Raw genomic sequence first — 6,191 nt, 5'->3', positions numbered from 1 at the left:
ATGATAAAAAGTATAAAAAGACAATGCATATATTGCATACTGCTACAGTAGGAAATAGAATTAGTCGGTTAATCAGTGTTTAACCTTGCTTAATTAATGTACTTAGGATGGCTGAACTTTAACTGCCAGGGAAATTCATGGAAAAGAAGTAAATGTGAGCAACAGGATATTTGGTATCAAAATGTCACCATAGGCCAATGCCTATTTTGGCCGATCATTATGTCATCCTGGACTGTAGAGAATATAATTACCTGACGGAGGGAAGAAGCTTCCTGGATAAAAGCGGCATGGCGGAAGGATGGGCCCCTCTGGGTCATTTGGGCTGCTGCTGAAAAGGAAGTGAGCAGTGAGTTTTATCCTTTAGCTAACTGAATGCCATTTTATCAGTTTCTCAATAATGCTTTAAAAATCATTAATTTTTTTATTTTTTTGCATGTGGCTATTTATTGCTGTAAATCTGTGACCATTAACAGTAATTATTTATGGAATCTGGAATTGATTAAATTTGTTCCAAAAATGCTTTGGTGAAAAATGTGAAGTGGGTAATCAAAAAGTCTTCCATATTATGTGTAGATGTGTTAGTTGCGAACACTTGATAGATACCTAAGTGTAAACATTTTAACTCAAACTTTAGGTTAAAATTATTAGGAAATATTTTGTCTAGAAATTCATCATTAGGAATGGATCACAGATAAATACAGAAGAATATATCTATGGAATGGGTGCTATAGATGGGAATCACAAGTACTGATTCTATTCTGGGTATCTTATGACAAGTGTTCTCATCACTGTAACTGTATATCCAGTTGACTTTGCTTGTCCATAACATAACATATGGTAACGTAAATGCTTCTTTGCCCTTGACTCCATCTTTCTATTTTGAACCCTTAATGCCCCTTTCTCACATGTAGTACATGTATTACGTAAATATAGTATCTCTTGCATTTTACACCATCTTCCATTTTTTGCAATTGGAAGAACAATTGTATTCCTAAAATCCTCTGGCCAAGACCCATCCTCAAAGATCCAGAGTACTAGTTTGAAAAACATTCTGCTGCCACCCTGATTCTTCAGAAGCTTACGTTGGGTGACATGCAAGCTTGTTAACGTCTGTTTATTTCCCAGTCTTCATACTGTAAAGGGCTCTCTTGTCATCATTGTTTATCATCCAAGTCCAAAATTATCCGTCTCCTCAACACCTCTGTTCAACATTTTCAGCCTCCTCCTGGGGTGGGGCAAATCCTTTGAAAACTATCTTCAATTACATACTTTGAACGTTGTGGGACTCAGTTAGCATTCTTCCATCATTATCCTTAATAATATTTGATTTGAGTTACCCTCCTTCGATGGCAAACAGTGACAAAACCTTGGCATATAGTGCACATACCACTCCTTCCTTCTGAACATTTCCATTACATTACGTACTCTGCTTTTTCCATGATCCACCGTGTCCTATTATTTTCTGGATGTAATTGTTCATTTTTTTCCCTAAAAGTCTTTTCTCTCTGCTCACTCTCAACGTCCTCCCACTTTATTAAGTCCTCTATATTTGATATTATTCACATAATTTTTTATACATGGGTTTTTATCACCAAACTGTCACCATATTCAATTAACATCTTGAATGCTTAGATGATTCCTATTTCAATTTCACACCACACTTCTCTAAAGTCTACTTTTCTCCAATCTCTGGGATAATACACATATATATTTCATGAGTTCCTGAAATTCTCTCCTCCTAGTTCACTACAGAGCTACCACATCCCTTTTCCTCGCTTTTTTGAATTACCAGGTCGGTTACTATAAACTCACATTTCATGTCATAAGCACTAGGTTTTTGGTTGAATCAACATCAACTTCAGGTAGCCAGGGTGAGCTTTTCATGATTAACTTATAACTCAGGCTTATTTTTATGTCATCTATCTGATATATTTACATTTTTCATGGATATGGTCCATGAGATACCATGGACTGAATCACTTCCTTATGACGCTTGGAATATAGGTATTTGTAATCAGGGGCGGACCCAGGATTTTTTCTGTGTTGAGGGGGGGTTACTCAACAATCTGACAGGAAAACGATCTTATCATAGTTGAGATTAAAAAACAAGATACAACAGTCGCTGTAAGAAATATTCTCCTTATTTTAACACGAAAGCTATTAATGTGAAATTTAATTATTGAGGCCCATAATTGCACATAACAAAATGAAAGTAATGATACATATATGTATAAAAAACGTTTGTCTATATTTTAGCATTTTAGTGGGGCACCTGCCCCCTCCAAAATCCTCCTGTGTTAGTAATGGATAATTCGTCCCTCCTGCAAAATGCTACTGACTCCTCCCTGCTTTTGCTCCATTTTCAAGATCCTACTTCCCGAATTTCATATCCGTCCCTCCCTTAAAACTTATTCATTGCAGTCCCCCCCGTCACTGCTAGATTTTTCCTACTCAGGATTTCTCAAATTTCTACCTTAAACTGTTTTAATTCTCTGTTGAAAAGGTCATAAAAAGGGTTGCTTAGTTAAAAACGATTAGTTAAACTATAAAAATAGCTCTGACGAAAATTAAAGATCATGTAATTATCTAATAATTATTTTATACAATCTTTTCTCCAAGATTTACCATTATTTAGAGAAAGCCATTCGAAACTTATCTAAAGCTATACTCTCCAAAATATGCATGACTATGCTGTCTCTGAACATAACTGCATGCATCATAAGAGTAAATTCTTCACTACTAATGTACCTTATCTGTTTCATGAAAAACTAAAAGGGTAGGAAAACAAGGCCATATGGCTAAGCTATGGGAACAACAATTTTTTAGTTTTATTTGACCTGGCTATTAACCACAACAAGGGCGGTGGTTTGTATCTTGTTTTCTACCATCAGAATCAAGCTGCTTACCTTATCTATACCTTTCACAGCGACCCAGCTTCCCATGTAATACACCATGTTGACTTTTCACTCCACAAGTCCATTAACCTGTACCTAACACTTTCCATCTTAATCTAGCCATTCGATCATTAAGTTATTCTTCCTCATAGGATAATCCTTTAAAAATGCTAGCGCAGTAATAACTTTGCCTGGTTTTTCTATTTAGTTGGGCCCTTTTCGCTTCTATAGCATTAGGATTTTTTTTCCATCCCATCCCTTCTAACTCTATCCTACCCTAGAGGCCTCGTCGTGGTCCTATCGCAGTGGTGCCTCTTTCCTTTTTCCATCCTCTCCTCCTCCTCCTCGGGTGATTAGGCGTATCAGCGAGATTGCTGGGTCCCGGTCTATTGTACCCTCGAAAGGCTCCCCTTGAGCCCTCATTCTCTGACTTTCTATTCCACAAATCCATACCACTATCTAACACTCCAGTAATACTCACTATTACAACATTGAACCCTAAAGGAAAAGTGAAATAGATATTGCTTATTTTTATATTGGTAGTGTATTTGACTTTTAAATCCCTTATATTTTCAATTATTATATGAAGCTAATAGAAAATAGAATTTCAGAGAGTGATTTCAACAAACCTGCTGGGAGAGGAGGAGGTAGCATTGGAGGTGCCGGATGTTGTGGCGTTTGATGTTCGGAGGGGTCCTGGTGGGTGGGGGCCTGCCCTCGGTGCCAGAGACTGCCTTAGGGAGGGGAACCGGGTGTTCTGGTTCTGAAATGAAAATGTCAATGTTCACACATGAGTGTGATTCTAATGCAGAGGAATAGCTAAAGAAACATCATCACTCATATCAACTAGGATTGATGGACATGTATGCAGTAGGACAATAACATATGTGCTATACATTCTGGAAAGCTGTTTGGCATGATTCTATTCTGGCAGTAATGATTCACTATTGCCAAGAGACGGTGTACTTCGGCTTGATCCCTCAATTCAATTAGTAGTTTAGATAGTTCAATCGAGTATAAGGCCAGAAATTCACTATGAGGATGTTTGCTTAAACTGAATGTTGCATGCAATGGAAAAATGCCCAAATATTGTATGCAAAGGAAAACAATATATATATATTTTAATAAATATGCTATATATGTATTCTATTCATAAAATCTTAAATAAAACTGCAAAATTTAAGTATATTTCATTGAAACCCATCAATATTTTAACACTTTCCCTGCCAGTACCTGGGAATGGAAAATGTTTCAGTGGAATTATTAGCATTATAATATTTTAGAGTTCTCTCCTTGGAATTCCTTTGTTCCTCCGATTTGGGACCAAACCCAATGGCGTTCCCAGCCAATACTCCTGCCACTAGACTCGACTCCAACCCACTCTTATCACGACTTAACGGTTAACTCATTTCATTGGTAATACATATTATTTTAAACTGATTTTTTTATGATTTTGAAGAATGCACACTTCAATGAAAATAATAAAAATTCCATTGAATTTTAAAATAATTCTCAGAACTGATAATAACAAATTCGGGGGAATATCTTTCTCTCAATTTGCATTTTTCCTCAGAAGTGAACACATAGGTTACTCAGACTTTCATTCCAGAAGTCTATTAAAATTAGATATAACATTAAAATTCCACTTAAGAACTACAAACGTGCAGAACAAAACAAAGAATTCATTTCAAAGCATAAGGAATTGGAAGTACTCAAAAATCGCTGACGGTTCAGGTGTTTATTCCTGGTATGGTGGGGGGCATTTGCCCCACCCCCCTGAAAAAATAAAAAAATGCAAGATTTTTAATGTGGTCCCTTTATCATTGCGTTCGCTTTGTATTACGGGGTATACGTGCGCCCTTTCCAGATAGAAATCCTGGAACCACCCTTGTGTGAGGAGTATCATAAATGATTAGGAAGATTGGATCAAAATGCCGAGGAGTGGCACCAAGGTCTCGCTAAGCTCATCTCAGGCCTGAAAACTTTCGACTGTTGCTTCATCAATTATAAATTCCCATTTCTTGGGTCGGACTTTGCCATTGTCGTTTGCACTGTAAACTTCTCGTTAGCTACAGCCAAAATTAGAGCACCTCCATTTGAATATAACAGTTGGCTGCTGAAAGCCTTTGGTGTGAAAGGGTTTGCTGATAATACATGAACATTGGATATGCAATTATTAATTGGTTGAATTTCCTCAATTTTTCGTGGATTCTCTCTCTTGTAATGAATATATTCAGCATAATACAAGTATTGGCGGAGGAAGGAAGCCACCTCTTTCCTATCAGTTATTTCCACAGAAAATTGATAAAATGATAATCTTTCAGATGGAACTTAACACATCACCATTGCTACTTCAGTGTTCAATTACATGACACCATGTGTTTTCGGGGATAAGTGGAGTGAATAAGTTGCCTTAAGTTATTGTGTAATAAAATGATCATGAGCAAAGGCCAATATTCAGAATGAGAGGTCTAAGTAAGGCTCTAAAGAAATAGAAGCAACTAATTACCTAGAGAATAACCAGCCAGGAATTTCTGGCTGGTCTCCCTCGTACAACCTCCCTATGGCCCTCAGCCATCTGGCACCGTCGGGGTCTTCTCCTTCACCCTCGCACAACCGCCCCAATTCGTCCACGCCTTCCTCACGAATGGGCGGCATGCGAGGGTGAAGGTGGATGTCAGGTATGCGCATCCTAGGCCCCCGGGTCTTCTTCCACCTTACAGGATGGCGTCTCAAGGACCCCTCCGTTTCATCCTCCAATTGCTCCTTCTCCTCCTTCTCCGTCTTAGGGCAGAAGCAGCACCCTGGACCAAAGTAGAAAAGAATGTATATGTATTAAAATTTGTCGATGCCAGGAGATTGAATGGATGTGTCACATAGCGAGGAGTAATTTGTGGGGGTATGCCTCCCCACACCCAAAATATAAATACACAATTACTTTCCTAAATTAATGATAGCAAAAAATTGAAAATTCATGAATTTACAAAAGATTTATTTAAAAAATTAAGTTTTTTAAAAAGAAAAGTGTTAAAACTAGTTAGAAATCCTCTAATTATTATGTACTCTGTTATACAATATAAACCCTTCCGTTTTTTATGCTCCCCTGCCCGAACATAATTCCTGGATACCCCACTGGTCTGGATCACATATCGTGCAGGGTGAAAATTGTTAGAGAGTGTGTTCAGTAGGGGCGCAGCTAGGAATCAAGGCTAGGGGGGTTTTTCTGCGGGTTTAGACCATGTGTGTGTGGTATTCCCTCCTAGTATAAGCTGGAGATGTGGGGGCCCTCGCCAAGAA

General features: G+C 37.9%; 1 long non-coding RNA gene across 1 annotated transcript; it reads right to left on the bottom strand.

Moving 5' to 3' along the window:
• Window positions 1–215: 215 nt before the first annotated feature.
• Window positions 216–5,689, bottom strand: LOC124160964. The gene is made up of 3 exons (XR_006865293.1): window positions 5,404–5,689; window positions 3,524–3,657; window positions 216–328 (listed from the first exon to the last, which is right to left on the bottom strand). It is a non-coding gene; the product is annotated as an uncharacterized LOC124160964 (long non-coding RNA).
• Between the last annotated feature and the right edge of the window lie 502 nt (window positions 5,690–6,191).

This window comes from Ischnura elegans, chromosome 6 (assembly GCF_921293095.1).
Source record: "Ischnura elegans chromosome 6, ioIscEleg1.1, whole genome shotgun sequence".
NCBI lineage: Eukaryota > Metazoa > Arthropoda > Insecta > Odonata > Coenagrionidae > Ischnura > Ischnura elegans.
Note: the sequence above shows the minus strand (reverse complement) of the source record. Positions and strands in the feature narration are given on the sequence as shown.